Consider the following 26,488-nt stretch of genomic DNA (forward strand, 5'->3'; position numbering starts at 1 on the left):
ATGACCTCTCTTTTAGAATGTCCAAGAGCAAGCAAACTATTCCTCCAGGAGAGGGCGCCAACAGACTACTAAAGAGATCATCATTACTCAAAGAAAACCCCAAAAACCAATGCATGATAGGAATAAACAGGTAACTTTCTTTGGAGTGGAAGCGGAGAGATCGCACCAGATGCCAATTCTAGATCTTATCACACCTGTGGTCACTGCAGCAGCAGGTGAATCCACTTTGTCCAAAAGGGATCTATTCCATTCAATTGCAAATGATCTAGATAAGACAGAGAACTGCAGCACGGGGACATAGCCGAGTTGGTCAGGTTGAGTGGTGATGAGTTTGCTATTTGGATGAATAAAGAAAGTCAAAAGTGTGAAAGATAAAAAACAAAAGGAGGAAGTGTGAAAAGTGAATGGGCCAAATTGAGGTGCATATGAAGACGTATGCTTTCTTCCAATTCATTAAATCGGGCTAATATGAATCAGGTGAATTGAGTTCTGCTTTTGGAAACTGGGTTAAGAAGGGGTGCACCGTTCCTGGAGGTACTGCAATACCAGGTCAATGCGTGGAGTGGACAGAGCAAGCTCTTTTTCCATCTCCCTGTTCTAAAAATCCATTTAATATATGGTCCCCAGATAGGGGACGTATCAGATATTAAACTGATAAGAACAGATACTACACTTGATCTTAGCCAAAAGGCCGAGAAGCGATAACCAGAATTGGTTTGGGCCTCGAGTGGCACCCTGGCCTATGCCGGACACATCTTAGGGAGAGAGAGCGAGAGGGAGACAAACCCACGCCTACACAAGACATTTTGTCACCCAAGCCAACCCTTGAAAAGGCTGCTTTGCAGAGCAAAAACAAGAAGAATGGTGCGTTTTGCAGCCGCCGCCCACTGCAATGAATCTGAATAACTCCTCCTTTAGGGCGCAAGCAACTCCCCTCCCCCTTGCAGTCTTTCCAATTCACGATACAAAAAGACGGACAGGACAGGTTGCCTGACTTTCCGTCACTGCCACCCTTTGCCATCCTTACCCGTAGAAAGCCCTTTCATCATCCCCAAACCCTAATCTTTTCCCTTTCCTTCCCAGCCCCCAAACCCTGCCCTCTGTACCTTTCTCACCACCCGCTTCCCTTCTCCTGTCATCCCCCTACCACCCGGGAAAAAAAGAGATTGCCCCCTCCTTCCACTAGCCCACCCTCCCACCCAAAGAACAACTTCTTCTGCGCAGCTTGTTTTCTAGGCAGCAGCGCTATTGTGATGTCATCGGGGGGCATTGTGACAAGCCGCCAGTGTTCCGTCTCTTCATGTTATGCACAGTTCAAACGGAAAATACATCAACAGGCAGACTACAGAAAAGCTTACTATCAAAGGTTAGAGGGGGGCTTTCTCAGAGGGCTTTTTACAGTTTTTCTATTCCCAATTAGCCGTTTAAGTGTACTTATTGAAAGTAGTAATTCTTTCATAGGCCGCCCTTTCTTAGTATTTGACGTTCCTTATATTGCGGTATGAGGCTTCGCAGTAGGTTGCAAACATTCATCACCCATGACTGTCCCCAATTGAGCTCAGAAGCTCAATGTCTATCATGACCTCTCTTTTAGAATGTCCAAGAGCAAGCAAACTATTCCTCCAGGAGAGGGCGCCAACAGACTACTAAAGAGATCATCATTACTCAAAGAAAACCCCAAAAACCAATGCATGATAGGAATAAACAGGTAACTTTCTTTGGAGTGGAAGCGGAGAGATCGCACCAGATGCCAATTCTAGATCTTATCACACCTGTGGTCACTGCAGCAGCAGGTGAATCCACTTTGTCCAAAAGGGATCTATTCCATTCAATTGCAAATGATCTAGATAAGACAGAGAACTGCAGCACGGGGACATAGCCGAGTTGGTCAGGTTGAGTGGTGATGAGTTTGCTATTTGGATGAATAAAGAAAGTCAAAAGTGTGAAAGATAAAAAACAAAAGGAGGAAGTGTGAAAAGTGAATGGGCCAAATTGAGGTGCATATGAAGACGTATGCTTTCTTCCAATTCATTAAATCGGGCTAATATGAATCAGGTGAATTGAGTTCTGCTTTTGGAAACTGGGTTAAGAAGGGGTGCACCGTTCCTGGAGGTACTGCAATACCAGGTCAATGCGTGGAGTGGACAGAGCAAGCTCTTTTTCCATCTCCCTGTTCTAAAAATCCATTTAATATATGGTCCCCAGATAGGGGACGTATCAGATATTAAACTGATAAGAACAGATACTACACTTGATCTTAGCCAAAAGGCCGAGAAGCGATAACCAGAATTGGTTTGGGCCTCGAGTGGCACCCTGGCCTATGCCGGACACATCTTAGGGAGAGAGAGCGAGAGGGAGACAAACCCACGCCTACACAAGACATTTTGTCACCCAAGCCAACCCTTGAAAAGGCTGCTTTGCAGAGCAAAAACAAGAAGAATGGTGCGTTTTGCAGCCGCCGCCCACTGCAATGAATCTGAATAACTCCTCCTTTAGGGCGCAAGCAACTCCCCTCCCCCTTGCAGTCTTTCCAATTCACGATACAAAAAGACGGACAGGACAGGTTGCCTGACTTTCCGTCACTGCCACCCTTTGCCATCCTTACCCGTAGAAAGCCCTTTCATCATCCCCAAACCCTAATCTTTTCCCTTTCCTTCCCAGCCCCCAAACCCTGCCCTCTGTACCTTTCTCACCACCCGCTTCCCTTCTCCTGTCATCCCCCTACCACCCGGGAAAAAAAGAGATTGCCCCCTCCTTCCACTAGCCCACCCTCCCACCCAAAGAACAACTTCTTCTGCGCAGCTTGTTTTCTAGGCAGCAGCGCTATTGTGATGTCATCGGGGGGCATTGTGACAAGCCGCCAGTGTTCCGTCTCTTCATGTTGTGCACAGTTCAAACGGAAAATACATCAACAGGCAGACTACAGAAAAGCTTACTATCAAAGGTTAGAGGGGGGCTTTCTCAGAGGGCTTTTTACAGTTTTTCTATTCCCAATTAGCCGTTTAAGTGTACTTATTGAAAGTAGTAATTCTTTCATAGGCCGCCCTTTCTTAGTATTTGACGTTCCTTATATTGCGGTATGAGGCTTCGCAGTAGGTTGCAAACATTCATCACCCATGACTGTCCCCAATTGAGCTCAGAAGCTCAATGTCTATCATGACCTCTCTTTTAGAATGTCCAAGAGCAAGCAAACTATTCCTCCAGGAGAGGGCGCCAACAGACTACTAAAGAGATCATCATTACTCAAAGAAAACCCCAAAAACCAATGCATGATAGGAATAAACAGGTAACTTTCTTTGGAGTGGAAGCGGAGAGATCGCACCAGATGCCAATTCTAGATCTTATCACACCTGTGGTCACTGCAGCAGCAGGTGAATCCACTTTGTCCAAAAGGGATCTATTCCATTCAATTGCAAATGATCTAGATAAGACAGAGAACTGCAGCACGGGGACATAGCCGAGTTGGTCAGGTTGAGTGGTGATGAGTTTGCTATTTGGATGAATAAAGAAAGTCAAAAGTGTGAAAGATAAAAAACAAAAGGAGGAAGTGTGAAAAGTGAATGGGCCAAATTGAGGTGCATATGAAGACGTATGCTTTCTTCCAATTCATTAAATCGGGCTAATATGAATCAGGTGAATTGAGTTCTGCTTTTGGAAACTGGGTTAAGAAGGGGTGCACCGTTCCTGGAGGTACTGCAATACCAGGTCAATGCGTGGAGTGGACAGAGCAAGCTCTTTTTCCATCTCCCTGTTCTAAAAATCCATTTAATATATGGTCCCCAGATAGGGGACGTATCAGATATTAAACTGATAAGAACAGATACTACACTTGATCTTAGCCAAAAGGCCGAGAAGCGATAACCAGAATTGGTTTGGGCCTCGAGTGGCACCCTGGCCTATGCCGGACACATCTTAGGGAGAGAGAGCGAGAGGGAGACAAACCCACGCCTACACAAGACATTTTGTCACCCAAGCCAACCCTTGAAAAGGCTGCTTTGCAGAGCAAAAACAAGAAGAATGGTGCGTTTTGCAGCCGCCGCCCACTGCAATGAATCTGAATAACTCCTCCTTTAGGGCGCAAGCAACTCCCCTCCCCCTTGCAGTCTTTCCAATTCACGATACAAAAAGACGGACAGGACAGGTTGCCTGACTTTCCGTCACTGCCACCCTTTGCCATCCTTACCCGTAGAAAGCCCTTTCATCATCCCCAAACCCTAATCTTTTCCCTTTCCTTCCCAGCCCCCAAACCCTGCCCTCTGTACCTTTCTCACCACCCGCTTCCCTTCTCCTGTCATCCCCCTACCACCCGGGAAAAAAAGAGATTGCCCCCTCCTTCCACTAGCCCACCCTCCCACCCAAAGAACAACTTCTTCTGCGCAGCTTGTTTTCTAGGCAGCAGCGCTATTGTGATGTCATCGGGGGGCATTGTGACAAGCCGCCAGTGTTCCGTCTCTTCATGTTGTGCACAGTTCAAACGGAAAATACATCAACAGGCAGACTACAGAAAAGCTTACTATCAAAGGTTAGAGGGGGGCTTTCTCAGAGGGCTTTTTACAGTTTTTCTATTCCCAATTAGCCGTTTAAGTGTACTTATTGAAAGTAGTAATTCTTTCATAGGCCGCCCTTTCTTAGTATTTGACGTTCCTTATATTGCGGTATGAGGCTTCGCAGTAGGTTGCAAACATTCATCACCCATGACTGTCCCCAATTGAGCTCAGAAGCTCAATGTCTATCATGACCTCTCTTTTAGAATGTCCAAGAGCAAGCAAACTATTCCTCCAGGAGAGGGCGCCAACAGACTACTAAAGAGATCATCATTACTCAAAGAAAACCCCAAAAACCAATGCATGATAGGAATAAACAGGTAACTTTCTTTGGAGTGGAAGCGGAGAGATCGCACCAGATGCCAATTCTAGATCTTATCACACCTGTGGTCACTGCAGCAGCAGGTGAATCCACTTTGTCCAAAAGGGATCTATTCCATTCAATTGCAAATGATCTAGATAAGACAGAGAACTGCAGCACGGGGACATAGCCGAGTTGGTCAGGTTGAGTGGTGATGAGTTTGCTATTTGGATGAATAAAGAAAGTCAAAAGTGTGAAAGATAAAAAACAAAAGGAGGAAGTGTGAAAAGTGAATGGGCCAAATTGAGGTGCATATGAAGACGTATGCTTTCTTCCAATTCATTAAATCGGGCTAATATGAATCAGGTGAATTGAGTTCTGCTTTTGGAAACTGGGTTAAGAAGGGGTGCACCGTTCCTGGAGGTACTGCAATACCAGGTCAATGCGTGGAGTGGACAGAGCAAGCTCTTTTTCCATCTCCCTGTTCTAAAAATCCATTTAATATATGGTCCCCAGATAGGGGACGTATCAGATATTAAACTGATAAGAACAGATACTACACTTGATCTTAGCCAAAAGGCCGAGAAGCGATAACCAGAATTGGTTTGGGCCTCGAGTGGCACCCTGGCCTATGCCGGACACATCTTAGGGAGAGAGAGCGAGAGGGAGACAAACCCACGCCTACACAAGACATTTTGTCACCCAAGCCAACCCTTGAAAAGGCTGCTTTGCAGAGCAAAAACAAGAAGAATGGTGCGTTTTGCAGCCGCCGCCCACTGCAATGAATCTGAATAACTCCTCCTTTAGGGCGCAAGCAACTCCCCTCCCCCTTGCAGTCTTTCCAATTCACGATACAAAAAGACGGACAGGACAGGTTGCCTGACTTTCTGTCACTGCCACCCTTTGCCATCCTTACCCGTAGAAAGCCCTTTCATCATCCCCAAACCCTAATCTTTTCCCTTTCCTTCCCAGCCCCCAAACCCTGCCCTCTGTACCTTTCTCACCACCCGCTTCCCTTCTCCTGTCATCCCCCTACCACCCGGGAAAAAAAGAGATTGCCCCCTCCTTCCACTAGCCCACCCTCCCACCCAAAGAACAACTTCTTCTGCGCAGCTTGTTTTCTAGGCAGCAGCGCTATTGTGATGTCATCGGGGGGCATTGTGACAAGCCGCCAGTGTTCCGTCTCTTCATGTTGTGCACAGTTCAAACGGAAAATACATCAACAGGCAGACTACAGAAAAGCTTACTATCAAAGGTTAGAGGGGGGCTTTCTCAGAGGGCTTTTTACAGTTTTTCTATTCCCAATTAGCCGTTTAAGTGTACTTATTGAAAGTAGTAATTCTTTCATAGGCCGCCCTTTCTTAGTATTTGACGTTCCTTATATTGCGGTATGAGGCTTCGCAGTAGGTTGCAAACATTCATCACCCATGACTGTCCCCAATTGAGCTCAGAAGCTCAATGTCTATCATGACCTCTCTTTTAGAATGTCCAAGAGCAAGCAAACTATTCCTCCAGGAGAGGGCGCCAACAGACTACTAAAGAGATCATCATTACTCAAAGAAAACCCCAAAAACCAATGCATGATAGGAATAAACAGGTAACTTTCTTTGGAGTGGAAGCGGAGAGATCGCACCAGATGCCAATTCTAGATCTTATCACACCTGTGGTCACTGCAGCAGCAGGTGAATCCACTTTGTCCAAAAGGGATCTATTCCATTCAATTGCAAATGATCTAGATAAGACAGAGAACTGCAGCACGGGGACATAGCCGAGTTGGTCAGGTTGAGTGGTGATGAGTTTGCTATTTGGATGAATAAAGAAAGTCAAAAGTGTGAAAGATAAAAAACAAAAGGAGGAAGTGTGAAAAGTGAATGGGCCAAATTGAGGTGCATATGAAGACGTATGCTTTCTTCCAATTCATTAAATCGGGCTAATATGAATCAGGTGAATTGAGTTCTGCTTTTGGAAACTGGGTTAAGAAGGGGTGCACCGTTCCTGGAGGTACTGCAATACCAGGTCAATGCGTGGAGTGGACAGAGCAAGCTCTTTTTCCATCTCCCTGTTCTAAAAATCCATTTAATATATGGTCCCCAGATAGGGGACGTATCAGATATTAAACTGATAAGAACAGATACTACACTTGATCTTAGCCAAAAGGCCGAGAAGCGATAACCAGAATTGGTTTGGGCCTCGAGTGGCACCCTGGCCTATGCCGGACACATCTTAGGGAGAGAGAGCGAGAGGGAGACAAACCCACGCCTACACAAGACATTTTGTCACCCAAGCCAACCCTTGAAAAGGCTGCTTTGCAGAGCAAAAACAAGAAGAATGGTGCGTTTTGCAGCCGCCGCCCACTGCAATGAATCTGAATAACTCCTCCTTTAGGGCGCAAGCAACTCCCCTCCCCCTTGCAGTCTTTCCAATTCACGATACAAAAAGACGGACAGGACAGGTTGCCTGACTTTCCGTCACTGCCACCCTTTGCCATCCTTACCCGTAGAAAGCCCTTTCATCATCCCCAAACCCTAATCTTTTCCCTTTCCTTCCCAGCCCCCAAACCCTGCCCTCTGTACCTTTCTCACCACCCGCTTCCCTTCTCCTGTCATCCCCCTACCACCCGGGAAAAAAAGAGATTGCCCCCTCCTTCCACTAGCCCACCCTCCCACCCAAAGAACAACTTCTTCTGCGCAGCTTGTTTTCTAGGCAGCAGCGCTATTGTGATGTCATCGGGGGGCATTGTGACAAGCCGCCAGTGTTCCGTCTCTTCATGTTGTGCACAGTTCAAACGGAAAATACATCAACAGGCAGACTACAGAAAAGCTTACTATCAAAGGTTAGAGGGGGGCTTTCTCAGAGGGCTTTTTACAGTTTTTCTATTCCCAATTAGCCGTTTAAGTGTACTTATTGAAAGTAGTAATTCTTTCATAGGCCGCCCTTTCTTAGTATTTGACGTTCCTTATATTGCGGTATGAGGCTTCGCAGTAGGTTGCAAACATTCATCACCCATGACTGTCCCCAATTGAGCTCAGAAGCTCAATGTCTATCATGACCTCTCTTTTAGAATGTCCAAGAGCAAGCAAACTATTCCTCCAGGAGAGTGCGCCAACAGACTACTAAAGAGATCATCATTACTCAAAGAAAACCCCAAAAACCAATGCATGATAGGAATAAACAGGTAACTTTCTTTGGAGTGGAAGCGGAGAGATCGCACCAGATGCCAATTCTAGATCTTATCACACCTGTGGTCACTGCAGCAGCAGGTGAATCCACTTTGTCCAAAAGGGATCTATTCCATTCAATTGCAAATGATCTAGATAAGACAGAGAACTGCAGCACGGGGACATAGCCGAGTTGGTCAGGTTGAGTGGTGATGAGTTTGCTATTTGGATGAATAAAGAAAGTCAAAAGTGTGAAAGATAAAAAACAAAAGGAGGAAGTGTGAAAAGTGAATGGGCCAAATTGAGGTGCATATGAAGACGTATGCTTTCTTCCAATTCATTAAATCGGGCTAATATGAATCAGGTGAATTGAGTTCTGCTTTTGGAAACTGGGTTAAGAAGGGGTGCACCGTTCCTGGAGGTACTGCAATACCAGGTCAATGCGTGGAGTGGACAGAGCAAGCTCTTTTTCCATCTCCCTGTTCTAAAAATCCATTTAATATATGGTCCCCAGATAGGGGACGTATCAGATATTAAACTGATAAGAACAGATACTACACTTGATCTTAGCCAAAAGGCCGAGAAGCGATAACCAGAATTGGTTTGGGCCTCGAGTGGCACCCTGGCCTATGCCGGACACATCTTAGGGAGAGAGAGCGAGAGGGAGACAAACCCACGCCTACACAAGACATTTTGTCACCCAAGCCAACCCTTGAAAAGGCTGCTTTGCAGAGCAAAAACAAGAAGAATGGTGCGTTTTGCAGCCGCCGCCCACTGCAATGAATCTGAATAACTCCTCCTTTAGGGCGCAAGCAACTCCCCTCCCCCTTGCAGTCTTTCCAATTCACGATACAAAAAGACGGACAGGACAGGTTGCCTGACTTTCCGTCACTGCCACCCTTTGCCATCCTTACCCGTAGAAAGCCCTTTCATCATCCCCAAACCCTAATCTTTTCCCTTTCCTTCCCAGCCCCCAAACCCTGCCCTCTGTACCTTTCTCACCACCCGCTTCCCTTCTCCTGTCATCCCCCTACCACCCGGGAAAAAAAGAGATTGCCCCCTCCTTCCACTAGCCCACCCTCCCACCCAAAGAACAACTTCTTCTGCGCAGCTTGTTTTCTAGGCAGCAGCGCTATTGTGATGTCATCGGGGGGCATTGTGACAAGCCGCCAGTGTTCCGTCTCTTCATGTTGTGCACAGTTCAAACGGAAAATACATCAACAGGCAGACTACAGAAAAGCTTACTATCAAAGGTTAGAGGGGGGCTTTCTCAGAGGGCTTTTTACAGTTTTTCTATTCCCAATTAGCCGTTTAAGTGTACTTATTGAAAGTAGTAATTCTTTCATAGGCCGCCCTTTCTTAGTATTTGACGTTCCTTATATTGCGGTATGAGGCTTCGCAGTAGGTTGCAAACATTCATCACCCATGACTGTCCCCAATTGAGCTCAGAAGCTCAATGTCTATCATGACCTCTCTTTTAGAATGTCCAAGAGCAAGCAAACTATTCCTCCAGGAGAGGGCGCCAACAGACTACTAAAGAGATCATCATTACTCAAAGAAAACCCCAAAAACCAATGCATGATAGGAATAAACAGGTAACTTTCTTTGGAGTGGAAGCGGAGAGATCGCACCAGATGCCAATTCTAGATCTTATCACACCTGTGGTCACTGCAGCAGCAGGTGAATCCACTTTGTCCAAAAGGGATCTATTCCATTCAATTGCAAATGATCTAGATAAGACAGAGAACTGCAGCACGGGGACATAGCCGAGTTGGTCAGGTTGAGTGGTGATGAGTTTGCTATTTGGATGAATAAAGAAAGTCAAAAGTGTGAAAGATAAAAAACAAAAGGAGGAAGTGTGAAAAGTGAATGGGCCAAATTGAGGTGCATATGAAGACGTATGCTTTCTTCCAATTCATTAAATCGGGCTAATATGAATCAGGTGAATTGAGTTCTGCTTTTGGAAACTGGGTTAAGAAGGGGTGCACCGTTCCTGGAGGTACTGCAATACCAGGTCAATGCGTGGAGTGGACAGAGCAAGCTCTTTTTCCATCTCCCTGTTCTAAAAATCCATTTAATATATGGTCCCCAGATAGGGGACGTATCAGATATTAAACTGATAAGAACAGATACTACACTTGATCTTAGCCAAAAGGCCGAGAAGCGATAACCAGAATTGGTTTGGGCCTCGAGTGGCACCCTGGCCTATGCCGGACACATCTTAGGGAGAGAGAGCGAGAGGGAGACAAACCCACGCCTACACAAGACATTTTGTCACCCAAGCCAACCCTTGAAAAGGCTGCTTTGCAGAGCAAAAACAAGAAGAATGGTGCGTTTTGCAGCCGCCGCCCACTGCAATGAATCTGAATAACTCCTCCTTTAGGGCGCAAGCAACTCCCCTCCCCCTTGCAGTCTTTCCAATTCACGATACAAAAAGACGGACAGGACAGGTTGCCTGACTTTCCGTCACTGCCACCCTTTGCCATCCTTACCCGTAGAAAGCCCTTTCATCATCCCCAAACCCTAATCTTTTCCCTTTCCTTCCCAGCCCCCAAACCCTGCCCTCTGTACCTTTCTCACCACCCGCTTCCCTTCTCCTGTCATCCCCCTACCACCCGGGAAAAAAAGAGATTGCCCCCTCCTTCCACTAGCCCACCCTCCCACCCAAAGAACAACTTCTTCTGCGCAGCTTGTTTTCTAGGCAGCAGCGCTATTGTGATGTCATCGGGGGGCATTGTGACAAGCCGCCAGTGTTCCGTCTCTTCATGTTGTGCACAGTTCAAACGGAAAATACATCAACAGGCAGACTACAGAAAAGCTTACTATCAAAGGTTAGAGGGGGGCTTTCTCAGAGGGCTTTTTACAGTTTTTCTATTCCCAATTAGCCGTTTAAGTGTACTTATTGAAAGTAGTAATTCTTTCATAGGCCGCCCTTTCTTAGTATTTGACGTTCCTTATATTGCGGTATGAGGCTTCGCAGTAGGTTGCAAACATTCATCACCCATGACTGTCCCCAATTGAGCTCAGAAGCTCAATGTCTATCATGACCTCTCTTTTAGAATGTCCAAGAGCAAGCAAACTATTCCTCCAGGAGAGGGCGCCAACAGACTACTAAAGAGATCATCATTACTCAAAGAAAACCCCAAAAACCAATGCATGATAGGAATAAACAGGTAACTTTCTTTGGAGTGGAAGCGGAGAGATCGCACCAGATGCCAATTCTAGATCTTATCACACCTGTGGTCACTGCAGCAGCAGGTGAATCCACTTTGTCCAAAAGGGATCTATTCCATTCAATTGCAAATGATCTAGATAAGACAGAGAACTGCAGCACGGGGACATAGCCGAGTTGGTCAGGTTGAGTGGTGATGAGTTTGCTATTTGGATGAATAAAGAAAGTCAAAAGTGTGAAAGATAAAAAACAAAAGGAGGAAGTGTGAAAAGTGAATGGGCCAAATTGAGGTGCATATGAAGACGTATGCTTTCTTCCAATTCATTAAATCGGGCTAATATGAATCAGGTGAATTGAGTTCTGCTTTTGGAAACTGGGTTAAGAAGGGGTGCACCGTTCCTGGAGGTACTGCAATACCAGGTCAATGCGTGGAGTGGACAGAGCAAGCTCTTTTTCCATCTCCCTGTTCTAAAAATCCATTTAATATATGGTCCCCAGATAGGGGACGTATCAGATATTAAACTGATAAGAACAGATACTACACTTGATCTTAGCCAAAAGGCCGAGAAGCGATAACCAGAATTGGTTTGGGCCTCGAGTGGCACCCTGGCCTATGCCGGACACATCTTAGGGAGAGAGAGCGAGAGGGAGACAAACCCACGCCTACACAAGACATTTTGTCACCCAAGCCAACCCTTGAAAAGGCTGCTTTGCAGAGCAAAAACAAGAAGAATGGTGCGTTTTGCAGCCGCCGCCCACTGCAATGAATCTGAATAACTCCTCCTTTAGGGCGCAAGCAACTCCCCTCCCCCTTGCAGTCTTTCCAATTCACGATACAAAAAGACGGACAGGACAGGTTGCCTGACTTTCCGTCACTGCCACCCTTTGCCATCCTTACCCGTAGAAAGCCCTTTCATCATCCCCAAACCCTAATCTTTTCCCTTTCCTTCCCAGCCCCCAAACCCTGCCCTCTGTACCTTTCTCACCACCCGCTTCCCTTCTCCTGTCATCCCCCTACCACCCGGGAAAAAAAGAGATTGCCCCCTCCTTCCACTAGCCCACCCTCCCACCCAAAGAACAACTTCTTCTGCGCAGCTTGTTTTCTAGGCAGCAGCGCTATTGTGATGTCATCGGGGGGCATTGTGACAAGCCGCCAGTGTTCCGTCTCTTCATGTTGTGCACAGTTCAAACGGAAAATACATCAACAGGCAGACTACAGAAAAGCTTACTATCAAAGGTTAGAGGGGGGCTTTCTCAGAGGGCTTTTTACAGTTTTTCTATTCCCAATTAGCCGTTTAAGTGTACTTATTGAAAGTAGTAATTCTTTCATAGGCCGCCCTTTCTTAGTATTTGACGTTCCTTATATTGCGGTATGAGGCTTCGCAGTAGGTTGCAAACATTCATCACCCATGACTGTCCCCAATTGAGCTCAGAAGCTCAATGTCTATCATGACCTCTCTTTTAGAATGTCCAAGAGCAAGCAAACTATTCCTCCAGGAGAGTGCGCCAACAGACTACTAAAGAGATCATCATTACTCAAAGAAAACCCCAAAAACCAATGCATGATAGGAATAAACAGGTAACTTTCTTTGGAGTGGAAGCGGAGAGATCGCACCAGATGCCAATTCTAGATCTTATCACACCTGTGGTCACTGCAGCAGCAGGTGAATCCACTTTGTCCAAAAGGGATCTATTCCATTCAATTGCAAATGATCTAGATAAGACAGAGAACTGCAGCACGGGGACATAGCCGAGTTGGTCAGGTTGAGTGGTGATGAGTTTGCTATTTGGATGAATAAAGAAAGTCAAAAGTGTGAAAGATAAAAAACAAAAGGAGGAAGTGTGAAAAGTGAATGGGCCAAATTGAGGTGCATATGAAGACGTATGCTTTCTTCCAATTCATTAAATCGGGCTAATATGAATCAGGTGAATTGAGTTCTGCTTTTGGAAACTGGGTTAAGAAGGGGTGCACCGTTCCTGGAGGTACTGCAATACCAGGTCAATGCGTGGAGTGGACAGAGCAAGCTCTTTTTCCATCTCCCTGTTCTAAAAATCCATTTAATATATGGTCCCCAGATAGGGGACGTATCAGATATTAAACTGATAAGAACAGATACTACACTTGATCTTAGCCAAAAGGCCGAGAAGCGATAACCAGAATTGGTTTGGGCCTCGAGTGGCACCCTGGCCTATGCCGGACACATCTTAGGGAGAGAGAGCGAGAGGGAGACAAACCCACGCCTACACAAGACATTTTGTCACCCAAGCCAACCCTTGAAAAGGCTGCTTTGCAGAGCAAAAACAAGAAGAATGGTGCGTTTTGCAGCCGCCGCCCACTGCAATGAATCTGAATAACTCCTCCTTTAGGGCGCAAGCAACTCCCCTCCCCCTTGCAGTCTTTCCAATTCACGATACAAAAAGACGGACAGGACAGGTTGCCTGACTTTCCGTCACTGCCACCCTTTGCCATCCTTACCCGTAGAAAGCCCTTTCATCATCCCCAAACCCTAATCTTTTCCCTTTCCTTCCCAGCCCCCAAACCCTGCCCTCTGTACCTTTCTCACCACCCGCTTCCCTTCTCCTGTCATCCCCCTACCACCCGGGAAAAAAAGAGATTGCCCCCTCCTTCCACTAGCCCACCCTCCCACCCAAAGAACAACTTCTTCTGCGCAGCTTGTTTTCTAGGCAGCAGCGCTATTGTGATGTCATCGGGGGGCATTGTGACAAGCCGCCAGTGTTCCGTCTCTTCATGTTGTGCACAGTTCAAACGGAAAATACATCAACAGGCAGACTACAGAAAAGCTTACTATCAAAGGTTAGAGGGGGGCTTTCTCAGAGGGCTTTTTACAGTTTTTCTATTCCCAATTAGCCGTTTAAGTGTACTTATTGAAAGTAGTAATTCTTTCATAGGCCGCCCTTTCTTAGTATTTGACGTTCCTTATATTGCGGTATGAGGCTTCGCAGTAGGTTGCAAACATTCATCACCCATGACTGTCCCCAATTGAGCTCAGAAGCTCAATGTCTATCATGACCTCTCTTTTAGAATGTCCAAGAGCAAGCAAACTATTCCTCCAGGAGAGGGCGCCAACAGACTACTAAAGAGATCATCATTACTCAAAGAAAACCCCAAAAACCAATGCATGATAGGAATAAACAGGTAACTTTCTTTGGAGTGGAAGCGGAGAGATCGCACCAGATGCCAATTCTAGATCTTATCACACCTGTGGTCACTGCAGCAGCAGGTGAATCCACTTTGTCCAAAAGGGATCTATTCCATTCAATTGCAAATGATCTAGATAAGACAGAGAACTGCAGCACGGGGACATAGCCGAGTTGGTCAGGTTGAGTGGTGATGAGTTTGCTATTTGGATGAATAAAGAAAGTCAAAAGTGTGAAAGATAAAAAACAAAAGGAGGAAGTGTGAAAAGTGAATGGGCCAAATTGAGGTGCATATGAAGACGTATGCTTTCTTCCAATTCATTAAATCGGGCTAATATGAATCAGGTGAATTGAGTTCTGCTTTTGGAAACTGGGTTAAGAAGGGGTGCACCGTTCCTGGAGGTACTGCAATACCAGGTCAATGCGTGGAGTGGACAGAGCAAGCTCTTTTTCCATCTCCCTGTTCTAAAAATCCATTTAATATATGGTCCCCAGATAGGGGACGTATCAGATATTAAACTGATAAGAACAGATACTACACTTGATCTTAGCCAAAAGGCCGAGAAGCGATAACCAGAATTGGTTTGGGCCTCGAGTGGCACCCTGGCCTATGCCGGACACATCTTAGGGAGAGAGAGCGAGAGGGAGACAAACCCACGCCTACACAAGACATTTTGTCACCCAAGCCAACCCTTGAAAAGGCTGCTTTGCAGAGCAAAAACAAGAAGAATGGTGCGTTTTGCAGCCGCCGCCCACTGCAATGAATCTGAATAACTCCTCCTTTAGGGCGCAAGCAACTCCCCTCCCCCTTGCAGTCTTTCCAATTCACGATACAAAAAGACGGACAGGACAGGTTGCCTGACTTTCCGTCACTGCCACCCTTTGCCATCCTTACCCGTAGAAAGCCCTTTCATCATCCCCAAACCCTAATCTTTTCCCTTTCCTTCCCAGCCCCCAAACCCTGCCCTCTGTACCTTTCTCACCACCCGCTTCCCTTCTCCTGTCATCCCCCTACCACCCGGGAAAAAAAGAGATTGCCCCCTCCTTCCACTAGCCCACCCTCCCACCCAAAGAACAACTTCTTCTGCGCAGCTTGTTTTCTAGGCAGCAGCGCTATTGTGATGTCATCGGGGGGCATTGTGACAAGCCGCCAGTGTTCCGTCTCTTCATGTTGTGCACAGTTCAAACGGAAAATACATCAACAGGCAGACTACAGAAAAGCTTACTATCAAAGGTTAGAGGGGGGCTTTCTCAGAGGGCTTTTTACAGTTTTTCTATTCCCAATTAGCCGTTTAAGTGTACTTATTGAAAGTAGTAATTCTTTCATAGGCCGCCCTTTCTTAGTATTTGACGTTCCTTATATTGCGGTATGAGGCTTCGCAGTAGGTTGCAAACATTCATCACCCATGACTGTCCCCAATTGAGCTCAGAAGCTCAATGTCTATCATGACCTCTCTTTTAGAATGTCCAAGAGCAAGCAAACTATTCCTCCAGGAGAGGGCGCCAACAGACTACTAAAGAGATCATCATTACTCAAAGAAAACCCCAAAAACCAATGCATGATAGGAATAAACAGGTAACTTTCTTTGGAGTGGAAGCGGAGAGATCGCACCAGATGCCAATTCTAGATCTTATCACACCTGTGGTCACTGCAGCAGCAGGTGAATCCACTTTGTCCAAAAGGGATCTATTCCATTCAATTGCAAATGATCTAGATAAGACAGAGAACTGCAGCACGGGGACATAGCCGAGTTGGTCAGGTTGAGTGGTGATGAGTTTGCTATTTGGATGAATAAAGAAAGTCAAAAGTGTGAAAGATAAAAAACAAAAGGAGGAAGTGTGAAAAGTGAATGGGCCAAATTGAGGTGCATATGAAGACGTATGCTTTCTTCCAATTCATTAAATCGGGCTAATATGAATCAGGTGAATTGAGTTCTGCTTTTGGAAACTGGGTTAAGAAGGGGTGCACCGTTCCTGGAGGTACTGCAATACCAGGTCAATGCGTGGAGTGGACAGAGCAAGCTCTTTTTCCATCTCCCTGTTCTAAAAATCCATTTAATATATGGTCCCCAGATAGGGGACGTATCAGATATTAAACTGATAAGAACAGATACTACACTTGATCTTAGCCAAAAGGCCGAGAAGCGATAACCAGAATTGGTTTGGGCCTCGAGTGGCACCCTGGCCTATGCCGGACACATCTTAGGGAGAGAGAGCGAGAGGGAGACAAACCCACGCCTACACAAGACATTTTGTCACCCAAGCCAACCCTTGAAAAGGCTGCTTTGCAGAGCAAAAACAAGAAGAATGGTGCGTTTTGCAGCCGCCGCCCACTGCAATGAATCTGAATAACTCCTCCTTTAGGGCGCAAGCAACTCCCCTCCCCCTTGCAGTCTTTCCAGTTTCACGATACAAAAAGACGGACAGGACAGGTTGCCTGACTTTCCGTCACTGCCACCCTTTGCCATCCTTACCCGTAGAAAGCCCTTTCATCATCCCCAAACCCTAATCTTTTCCCTTTCCTTCCCAGCCCCCAAACCCTGCCCTCTGTACCTTTCTCACCACCCGCTTCCCTTCTCCTGTCATCCCCCTACCACCCGGGAAAAAAAGAGATTGCCCCCTCCTTCCACTAGCCCACCCTCCCACCCAAAGAACAACTTCTTCTGCGCAGCTTGTTTTCTAGGCAGCAGCGCTATTGTGATGTCATCGGGGGGCATTGTGACAAGCCGCCAGTGTTCCGTCTCTTCATGTTGTGCACAGTTCAAACGGAAAATACATCAACAGGCAGACTACAGAAAAGCTTACTATCAAAGGTTAGAGGGGGGCTTTCTCAGAGGGCTTTTTACAGTTTTTCTATTCCCAATTAGCCGTTTAAGTGTACTTATTGAAAGTAGTAATTCTTTCATAGGCCGCCCTTTCTTAGTATTTGACGTTCCTTATATTGCGGTATGAGGCTTCGCAGTAGGTTGCAAACATTCATCACCCATGACTGTCCCCAATTGAGCTCAGAAGCTCAATGTCTATCATGACCTCTCTTTTAGAATGTCCAAGAGCAAGCAAACTATTCCTCCAGGAGAGGGCGCCAACAGACTACTAAAGAGATCATCATTACTCAAAGAAAACCCCAAAAACCAATGCATGATAGGAATAAACAGGTAACTTTCTTTGGAGTGGAAGCGGAGAGATCGCACCAGATGCCAATTCTAGATCTTATCACACCTGTGGTCACTGCAGCAGCAGGTGAATCCACTTTGTCCAAAAGGGATCTATTCCATTCAATTGCAAATGATCTAGATAAGACAGAGAACTGCAGCACGGGGACATAGCCGAGTTGGTCAGGTTGAGTGGTGATGAGTTTGCTATTTGGATGAATAAAGAAAGTCAAAAGTGTGAAAGATAAAAAACAAAAGGAGGAAGTGTGAAAAGTGAATGGGCCAAATTGAGGTGCATATGAAGACGTATGCTTTCTTCCAATTCATTAAATCGGGCTAATATGAATCAGGTGAATTGAGTTCTGCTTTTGGAAACTGGGTTAAGAAGGGGTGCACCGTTCCTGGAGGTACTGCAATACCAGGTCAATGCGTGGAGTGGACAGAGCAAGCTCTTTTTCCATCTCCCTGTTCTAAAAATCCATTTAATATATGGTCCCCAGATAGGGGACGTATCAGATATTAAACTGATAAGAACAGATACTACACTTGATCTTAGCCAAAAGGCCGAGAAGCGATAACCAGAATTGGTTTGGGCCTCGAGTGGCACCCTGGCCTATGCCGGACACATCTTAGGGAGAGAGAGCGAGAGGGAGACAAACCCACGCCTACACAAGACATTTTGTCACCCAAGCCAACCCTTGAAAAGGCTGCTTTGCAGAGCAAAAACAAGAAGAATGGTGCGTTTTGCAGCCGCCGCCCACTGCAATGAATCTGAATAACTCCTCCTTTAGGGCGCAAGCAACTCCCCTCCCCCTTGCAGTCTTTCCAATTCACGATACAAAAAGACGGACAGGACAGGTTGCCTGACTTTCCGTCACTGCCACCCTTTGCCATCCTTACCCGTAGAAAGCCCTTTCATCATCCCCAAACCCTAATCTTTTCCCTTTCCTTCCCAGCCCCCAAACCCTGCCCTCTGTACCTTTCTCACCACCCGCTTCCCTTCTCCTGTCATCCCCCTACCACCCGGGAAAAAAAGAGATTGCCCCCTCCTTCCACTAGCCCACCCTCCCACCCAAAGAACAACTTCTTCTGCGCAGCTTGTTTTCTAGGCAGCAGCGCTATTGTGATGTCATCGGGGGGCATTGTGACAAGCCGCCAGTGTTCCGTCTCTTCATGTTGTGCACAGTTCAAACGGAAAATACATCAACAGGCAGACTACAGAAAAGCTTACTATCAAAGGTTAGAGGGGGGCTTTCTCAGAGGGCTTTTTACAGTTTTTCTATTCCCAATTAGCCGTTTAAGTGTACTTATTGAAAGTAGTAATTCTTTCATAGGCCGCCCTTTCTTAGTATTTGACGTTCCTTATATTGCGGTATGAGGCTTCGCAGTAGGTTGCAAACATTCATCACCCATGACTGTCCCCAATTGAGCTCAGAAGCTCAATGTCTATCATGACCTCTCTTTTAGAATGTCCAAGAGCAAGCAAACTATTCCTCCAGGAGAGGGCGCCAACAGACTACTAAAGAGATCATCATTACTCAAAGAAAACCCCAAAAACCAATGCATGATAGGAATAAACAGGTAACTTTCTTTGGAGTGGAAGCGGAGAGATCGCACCAGATGCCAATTCTAGATCTTATCACACCTGTGGTCACTGCAGCAGCAGGTGAATCCACTTTGTCCAAAAGGGATCTATTCCATTCAATTGCAAATGATCTAGATAAGACAGAGAACTGCAGCACGGGGACATAGCCGAGTTGGTCAGGTTGAGTGGTGATGAGTTTGCTATTTGGATGAATAAAGAAAGTCAAAAGTGTGAAAGATAAAAAACAAAAGGAGGAAGTGTGAAAAGTGAATGGGCCAAATTGAGGTGCATATGAAGACGTATGCTTTCTTCCAATTCATTAAATCGGGCTAATATGAATCAGGTGAATTGAGTTCTGCTTTTGGAAACTGTGTTAAGAAGGGGTGCACCGTTCCTGGAGGTACTGCAATACCAGGTCAATGCGTGGAGTGGACAGAGCAAGCTCTTTTTCCATCTCCCTGTTCTAAAAATCCATTTAATATATGGTCCCCAGATAGGGGACGTATCAGATATTAAACTGATAAGAACAGATACTACACTTGATCTTAGCCAAAAGGCCGAGAAGCGATAACCAGAATTGGTTTGGGCCTCGAGTGGCACCCTGGCCTATGCCGGACACATCTTAGGGAGAGAGAGCGAGAGGGAGACAAACCCACGCCTACACAAGACATTTTGTCACCCAAGCCAACCCTTGAAAAGGCTGCTTTGCAGAGCAAAAACAAGAAGAATGGTGCGTTTTGCAGCCGCCGCCCACTGCAATGAATCTGAATAACTCCTCCTTTAGGGCGCAAGCAACTCCCCTCCCCCTTGCAGTCTTTCCAATTCACGATACAAAAAGACGGACAGGACAGGTTGCCTGACTTTCCGTCACTGCCACCCTTTGCCATCCTTACCCGTAGAAAGCCCTTTCATCATCCCCAAACCCTAATCTTTTCCCTTTCCTTCCCAGCCCCCAAACCCTGCCCTCTGTACCTTTCTCACCACCCGCTTCCCTTCTCCTGTCATCCCCCTACCACCCGGGAAAAAAAGAGATTGCCCCCTCCTTCCACTAGCCCACCCTCCCACCCAAAGAACAACTTCTTCTGCGCAGCTTGTTTTCTAGGCAGCAGCGCTATTGTGATGTCATCGGGGGGCATTGTGACAAGCCGCCAGTGTTCCGTCTCTTCATGTTGTGCACAGTTCAAACGGAAAATACATCAACAGGCAGACTACAGAAAAGCTTACTATCAAAGGTTAGAGGGGGGCTTTCTCAGAGGGCTTTTTACAGTTTTTCTATTCCCAATTAGCCGTTTAAGTGTACTTATTGAAAGTAGTAATTCTTTCATAGGCCGCCCTTTCTTAGTATTTGACGTTCCTTATATTGCGGTATGAGGCTTTGCAGTAGGTTGCAAACATTCATCACCCATGACTGTCCCCAATTGAGCTCAGAAGCTCAATGTCTATCATGACCTCTCTTTTAGAATGTCCAAGAGCAAGCAAACTATTCCTCCAGGAGAGGGCGCCAACAGACTACTAAAGAGATCATCATTACTCAAAGAAAACCCCAAAAACCAATGCATGATAGGAATAAACAGGTAACTTTCTTTGGAGTGGAAGCGGAGAGATCGCACCAGATGCCAATTCTAGATCTTATCACACCTGTGGTCACTGCAGCAGCAGGTGAATCCACTTTGTCCAAAAGGGATCTATTCCATTCAATTGCAAATGATCTAGATAAGACAGAGAACTGCAGCACGGGGACATAGCCGAGTTGGTCAGGTTGAGTGGTGATGAGTTTGCTATTTGGATGAATAAAGAAAGTCAAAAGTGTGAAAGATAAAAAACAAAAGGAGGAAGTGTGAAAAGTGAATGGGCCAAATTGAGGTGCATATGAAGACGTATGCTTTCTTCCAATTCATTAAATCGGGCTAATATGAATCAGGTGAATTGAGTTCTGCTTTTGGAAACTGGGTTAAGAAGGGGTGCACCGTTCCTGGAGGTACTGCAATACCAGGTCAATGCGTGGAGTGGACAGAGCAAGCTCTTTTTCCATCTCCCTGTTCTAAAAATCCATTTAATATATGGTCCCCAGATAGGGGACGTATCAGATATTAAACTGATAAGAACAGATACTACACTTGATCTTAGCCAAAAGGCCGAGAAGCGATAACCAGAATTGGTTTGGGCCTCGAGTGGCACCCTGGCCTATGCCGGACACATCTTAGGGAGAGAGAGCGAGAGGGAGACAAACCCACGCCTACACAAGACATTTTGTCACCCAAGCCAACCCTTGAAAAGGCTGCTTTGCAGAGCAAAAACAAGAAGAATGGTGCGTTTTGCAGCCGCCGCCCACTGCAATGAATCTGAATAACTCCTCCTTTAGGGCGCAAGCAACTCCCCTCCCCCTTGCAGTCTTTCCAATTCACGATACAAAAAGACGGACAGGACAGGTTGCCTGACTTTCCGTCACTGCCACCCTTTGCCATCCTTACCCGTAGAAAGCCCTTTCATCATCCCCAAACCCTAATCTTTTCCCTTTCCTTCCCAGCCCCCAAACCCTGCCCTCTGTACCTTTCTCACCACCCGCTTCCCTTCTCCTGTCATCCCCCTACCACCCGGGAAAAAAAGAGATTGCCCCCTCCTTCCACTAGCCCACCCTCCCACCCAAAGAACAACTTCTTCTGCGCAGCTTGTTTTCTAGGCAGCAGCGCTATTGTGATGTCATCGGGGGGCATTGTGACAAGCCGCCAGTGTTCCGTCTCTTCATGTTGTGCACAGTTCAAACGGAAAATACATCAACAGGCAGACTACAGAAAAGCTTACTATCAAAGGTTAGAGGGGGGCTTTCTCAGAGGGCTTTTTACAGTTTTTCTATTCCCAATTAGCCGTTTAAGTGTACTTATTGAAAGTAGTAATTCTTTCATAGGCCGCCCTTTCTTAGTATTTGACGTTCCTTATATTGCGGTATGAGGCTTCGCAGTAGGTTGCAAACATTCATCACCCATGACTGTCCCCAATTGAGCTCAGAAGCTCAATGTCTATCATGACCTCTCTTTTAGAATGTCCAAGAGCAAGCAAACTATTCCTCCAGGAGAGGGCGCCAACAGACTACTAAAGAGATCATCATTACTCAAAGAAAACCCCAAAAACCAATGCATGATAGGAATAAACAGGTAACTTTCTTTGGAGTGGAAGCGGAGAGATCGCACCAGATGCCAATTCTAGATCTTATCACACCTGTGGTCACTGCAGCAGCAGGTGAATCCACTTTGTCCAAAAGGGATCTATTCCATTCAATTGCAAATGATCTAGATAAGACAGAGAACTGCAGCACGGGGACATAGCCGAGTTGGTCAGGTTGAGTGGTGATGAGTTTGCTATTTGGATGAATAAAGAAAGTCAAAAGTGTGAAAGATAAAAAACAAAAGGAGGAAGTGTGAAAAGTGAATGGGCCAAATTGAGGTGCATATGAAGACGTATGCTTTCTTCCAATTCATTAAATCGGGCTAATATGAATCAGGTGAATTGAGTTCTGCTTTTGGAAACTGGGTTAAGAAGGGGTGCACCGTTCCTGGAGGTACTGCAATACCAGGTCAATGCGTGGAGTGGACAGAGCAAGCTCTTTTTCCATCTCCCTGTTCTAAAAATCCATTTAATATATGGTCCCCAGATAGGGGACGTATCAGATATTAAACTGATAAGAACAGATACTACACTTGATCTTAGCCAAAAGGCCGAGAAGCGATAACCAGAATTGGTTTGGGCCTCGAGTGGCACCCTGGCCTATGCCGGACACATCTTAGGGAGAGAGAGCGAGAGGGAGACAAACCCACGCCTACACAAGACATTTTGTCACCCAAGCCAACCCTTGAAAAGGCTGCTTTGCAGAGCAAAAACAAAAAGAATGGTGCGTTTTGCAGCCGCCGCCCACTGCAATGAATCTGAATAACTCCTCCTTTAGGGCGCAAGCAACTCCCCTCCCCCTTGCAGTCTTTCCAATTCACGATACAAAAAGACGGACAGGACAGGTTGCCTGACTTTCCGTCACTGCCACCCTTTGCCATCCTTACCCGTAGAAAGCCCTTTCATCATCCCCAAACCCTAATCTTTTCCCTTTCCTTCCCAGCCCCCAAACCCTGCCCTCTGTACCTTTCTCACCACCCGCTTCCCTTCTCCTGTCATCCCCCTACCACCCGGGAAAAAAAGAGATTGCCCCCTCCTTCCACTAGCCCACCCTCCCACCCAAAGAACAACTTCTTCTGCGCAGCTTGTTTTCTAGGCAGCAGCGCTATTGTGATGTCATCGGGGGGCATTGTGACAAGCCGCCAGTGTTCCGTCTCTTCATGTTGTGCACAGTTCAAACGGAAAATACATCAACAGGCAGACTACAGAAAAGCTTACTATCAAAGGTTAGAGGGGGGCTTTCTCAGAGGGCTTTTTACAGTTTTTCTATTCCCAATTAGCCGTTTAAGTGTACTTATTGAAAGTAGTAATTCTTTCATAGGCCGCCCTTTCTTAGTATTTGACGTTCCTTATATTGCGGTATGAGGCTTCGCAGTAGGTTGCAAACATTCATCACCCATGACTGTCCCCAATTGAGCTCAGAAGCTCAATGTCTATCATGACCTCTCTTTTAGAATGTCCAAGAGCAAGCAAACTATTCCTCCAGGAGAGGGCGCCAACAGACTACTAAAGAGATCATCATTACTCAAAGAAAACCCCAAAAACCAATGCATGATAGGAATAAACAGGTAACTTTCTTTGGAGTGGAAGCGGAGAGATCGCACCAGATGCCAATTCTAGATCTTATCACACCTGTGGTCACTGCAGCAGCAGGTGAATCCACTTTGTCCAAAAGGGATCTATTCCATTCAATTGCAAATGATCTAGATAAGACAGAGAACTGCAGCACGGGGACATAGCCGAGTTGGTCAGGTTGAGTGGTGATGAGTTTGCTATTTGGATGAATAAAGAAAGTCAAAAGTGTGAAAGATAAAAAACAAAAGGAGGAAGTGTGAAAAGTGAATGGGCCAAATTGAGGTGCATATGAAGACGTATGCTTTCTTCCAATTCATTAAATCGGGCTAATATGAATCAGGTGAATTGAGTTCTGCTTTTGGAAACTGGGTTAAGAAGGGGTGCACCGTTCCTGGAGGTACTGCAATACCAGGTCAATGCGTGGAGTGGACAGAGCAAGCTCTTTTTCCATCTCCCTGTTCTAAAAATCCATTTAATATATGGTCCCCAGATAGGGGACGTATCAGATATTAAACTGATAAGAACAGATACTACACTTGATCTTAGCCAAAAGGCCGAGAAGCGATAACCAGAATTGGTTTGGGCCTCGAGTGGCACCCTGGCCTATGCCGGACACATCTTAGGGAGAGAGAGCGAGAGGGAGACAAACCCACGCCTACACAAGACATTTTGTCACCCAAGCCAACCCTTGAAAAGGCTGCTTTGCAGAGCAAAAACAAGAAGAATGGTGCGTTTTGCAGCCGCCGCCCACTGCAATGAATCTGAATAACTCCTCCTTTAGGGCGCAAGCAACTCCCCTCCCCCTTGCAGTCTTTCCAATTCACGATACAAAAAGACGGACAGGACAGGTTGCCTGACTTTCCGTCACTGCCACCCTTTGCCATCCTTACCCGTAGAAAGCCCTTTCATCATCCCCAAACCCTAATCTTTTCCCTTTCCTTCCCAGCCCCCAAACCCTGCCCTCTGTACCTTTCTCACCACCCGCTTCCCTTCTCCTGTCATCCCCCTACCACCCGGGAAAAAAAGAGATTGCCCCCTCCTTCCACTAGCCCACCCTCCCACCCAAAGAACAACTTCTTCTGCGCAGCTTGTTTTCTAGGCAGCAGCGCTATTGTGATGTCATCGGGGGGCATTGTGACAAGCCGCCAGTGTTCCGTCTCTTCATGTTGTGCACAGTTCAAACGGAAAATACATCAACAGGCAGACTACAGAAAAGCTTACTATCAAAGGTTAGAGGGGGGCTTTCTCAGAGGGCTTTTTACAGTTTTTCTATTCCCAATTAGCCGTTTAAGTGTACTTATTGAAAGTAGTAATTCTTTCATAGGCCGCCCTTTCTTAGTATTTGACGTTCCTTATATTGCGGTATGAGGCTTCGCAGTAGGTTGCAAACATTCATCACCCATGACTGTCCCCAATTGAGCTCAGAAGCTCAATGTCTATCATGACCTCTCTTTTAGAATGTCCAAGAGCAAGCAAACTATTCCTCCAGGAGAGGGCGCCAACAGACTACTAAAGAGATCATCATTACTCAAAGAAAACCCCAAAAACCAATGCATGATAGGAATAAACAGGTAACTTTCTTTGGAGTGGAAGCGGAGAGATCGCACCAGATGCCAATTCTAGATCTTATCACACCTGTGGTCACTGCAGCAGCAGGTGAATCCACTTTGTCCAAAAGGGATCTATTCCATTCAATTGCAAATGATCTAGATAAGACAGAGAACTGCAGCACGGGGACATAGCCGAGTTGGTCAGGTTGAGTGGTGATGAGTTTGCTATTTGGATGAATAAAGAAAGTCAAAAGTGTGAAAGATAAAAAACAAAAGGAGGAAGTGTGAAAAGTGAATGGGCCAAATTGAGGTGCATATGAAGACGTATGCTTTCTTCCAATTCATTAAATCGGGCTAATATGAATCAGGTGAATTGAGTTCTGCTTTTGGAAACTGGGTTAAGAAGGGGTGCACCGTTCCTGGAGGTACTGCAATACCAGGTCAATGCGTGGAGTGGACAGAGCAAGCTCTTTTTCCATCTCCCTGTTCTAAAAATCCATTTAATATATGGTCCCCAGATAGGGGACGTATCAGATATTAAACTGATAAGAACAGATTTTGATTTAATGAAGCTTTCCAAAGCACCACAAAAAATGCATGACCGAAGTCACACCAAAAACAGTGCAAAGGCTAGGATTCGTGTGGACCCCACCGTGAGGAGAGGGTCCCCAAAAATCAACCCCGTCCCTCCGAGCCAGAAGGCCACAGCAAGGGTCAGGGATCTTCGGTGCTCCCCCAAGCCGAAGCCTGGTTGAGCCTTGTCGTTGCTCCCAGCGTCCACCCAGGCATCTTACCCAAGTGGAGTAGAGAGCTACTAGTTGTTGGTTTGGCAGCCGAAACTGCCCGGACCGTCAACCGGTGTTGGTTTCTCAGCCCAAGGCTAACCGGACCTCCAACCGGGTGTTGGTTTCTCAGCCGAAGCTGACCCAGACCTCCAACCGGGTGTTGGTTTCTCAGCCGAAGCTGACCCAGACCTCCAACCGGGTGTTAGTTTCTCAGCCCAAAGCTGACCAGACCTCCGACCGGGATTATAAAAATTTCCCTTCCTAGCCAGAAGGCCGGGATAGGGTAATATGCTCAAAAAGTATGAAAAGGCAAGGTACGGTGTGCTACAGAGCCCAAGGCTTGCC

General features: G+C 46.3%; 17 non-coding genes across 17 annotated transcripts; all 17 read right to left on the reverse strand.

The window, feature by feature from the left end:
* Positions 1 to 512: 512 nt before the first annotated feature.
* On the reverse strand, positions 513 to 703 carry LOC142274348 (U2 spliceosomal RNA). The gene has a single exon (XR_012738667.1). It is a non-coding gene; the product is annotated as a U2 spliceosomal RNA (small nuclear RNA).
* Positions 704 to 2,090: 1,387 nt separating this feature from the next.
* LOC142274349 (U2 spliceosomal RNA) lies at positions 2,091 to 2,281 on the reverse strand. The gene has a single exon (XR_012738668.1). It is a non-coding gene; the product is annotated as a U2 spliceosomal RNA (small nuclear RNA).
* Positions 2,282 to 3,668: 1,387 nt separating this feature from the next.
* Positions 3,669 to 3,859, reverse strand: LOC142274350 (U2 spliceosomal RNA). The gene has a single exon (XR_012738669.1). It is a non-coding gene; the product is annotated as a U2 spliceosomal RNA (small nuclear RNA).
* Positions 3,860 to 5,246: 1,387 nt separating this feature from the next.
* LOC142274351 (U2 spliceosomal RNA) lies at positions 5,247 to 5,437 on the reverse strand. The gene has a single exon (XR_012738670.1). It is a non-coding gene; the product is annotated as a U2 spliceosomal RNA (small nuclear RNA).
* Positions 5,438 to 6,824: 1,387 nt separating this feature from the next.
* LOC142274353 (U2 spliceosomal RNA) lies at positions 6,825 to 7,015 on the reverse strand. The gene has a single exon (XR_012738672.1). It is a non-coding gene; the product is annotated as a U2 spliceosomal RNA (small nuclear RNA).
* Positions 7,016 to 8,402: 1,387 nt separating this feature from the next.
* Positions 8,403 to 8,593, reverse strand: LOC142274354 (U2 spliceosomal RNA). The gene has a single exon (XR_012738673.1). It is a non-coding gene; the product is annotated as a U2 spliceosomal RNA (small nuclear RNA).
* A 1,387-nt stretch (positions 8,594 to 9,980) lies between these two features.
* LOC142274355 (U2 spliceosomal RNA) lies at positions 9,981 to 10,171 on the reverse strand. Its single transcript, XR_012738674.1, has one exon. It is a non-coding gene; the product is annotated as a U2 spliceosomal RNA (small nuclear RNA).
* A 1,387-nt stretch (positions 10,172 to 11,558) lies between these two features.
* Positions 11,559 to 11,749, reverse strand: LOC142274357 (U2 spliceosomal RNA). The gene has a single exon (XR_012738675.1). It is a non-coding gene; the product is annotated as a U2 spliceosomal RNA (small nuclear RNA).
* Positions 11,750 to 13,136: 1,387 nt separating this feature from the next.
* LOC142274358 (U2 spliceosomal RNA) lies at positions 13,137 to 13,327 on the reverse strand. The gene has a single exon (XR_012738676.1). It is a non-coding gene; the product is annotated as a U2 spliceosomal RNA (small nuclear RNA).
* Positions 13,328 to 14,714: 1,387 nt separating this feature from the next.
* Positions 14,715 to 14,905, reverse strand: LOC142274359 (U2 spliceosomal RNA). Its single transcript, XR_012738677.1, has one exon. It is a non-coding gene; the product is annotated as a U2 spliceosomal RNA (small nuclear RNA).
* A 1,387-nt stretch (positions 14,906 to 16,292) lies between these two features.
* LOC142274360 (U2 spliceosomal RNA) lies at positions 16,293 to 16,483 on the reverse strand. Its single transcript, XR_012738678.1, has one exon. It is a non-coding gene; the product is annotated as a U2 spliceosomal RNA (small nuclear RNA).
* Positions 16,484 to 17,871: 1,388 nt separating this feature from the next.
* Positions 17,872 to 18,062, reverse strand: LOC142274361 (U2 spliceosomal RNA). The gene has a single exon (XR_012738679.1). It is a non-coding gene; the product is annotated as a U2 spliceosomal RNA (small nuclear RNA).
* Positions 18,063 to 19,449: 1,387 nt separating this feature from the next.
* Positions 19,450 to 19,640, reverse strand: LOC142274362 (U2 spliceosomal RNA). Its single transcript, XR_012738680.1, has one exon. It is a non-coding gene; the product is annotated as a U2 spliceosomal RNA (small nuclear RNA).
* Positions 19,641 to 21,027: 1,387 nt separating this feature from the next.
* On the reverse strand, positions 21,028 to 21,218 carry LOC142274363 (U2 spliceosomal RNA). Its single transcript, XR_012738681.1, has one exon. It is a non-coding gene; the product is annotated as a U2 spliceosomal RNA (small nuclear RNA).
* Positions 21,219 to 22,605: 1,387 nt separating this feature from the next.
* LOC142274365 (U2 spliceosomal RNA) lies at positions 22,606 to 22,796 on the reverse strand. Its single transcript, XR_012738683.1, has one exon. It is a non-coding gene; the product is annotated as a U2 spliceosomal RNA (small nuclear RNA).
* A 1,387-nt stretch (positions 22,797 to 24,183) lies between these two features.
* Positions 24,184 to 24,374, reverse strand: LOC142274366 (U2 spliceosomal RNA). The gene has a single exon (XR_012738684.1). It is a non-coding gene; the product is annotated as a U2 spliceosomal RNA (small nuclear RNA).
* Positions 24,375 to 25,761: 1,387 nt separating this feature from the next.
* On the reverse strand, positions 25,762 to 25,957 carry LOC142274469 (U2 spliceosomal RNA). Its single transcript, XR_012738773.1, has one exon. It is a non-coding gene; the product is annotated as a U2 spliceosomal RNA (small nuclear RNA).
* Between the last annotated feature and the right edge of the window lie 531 nt (positions 25,958 to 26,488).

This window comes from Anomaloglossus baeobatrachus, unplaced genomic scaffold (assembly GCF_048569485.1).
Source record: "Anomaloglossus baeobatrachus isolate aAnoBae1 unplaced genomic scaffold, aAnoBae1.hap1 Scaffold_373, whole genome shotgun sequence".
Taxonomy (NCBI): Eukaryota; Metazoa; Chordata; class Amphibia; order Anura; family Aromobatidae; genus Anomaloglossus; species Anomaloglossus baeobatrachus.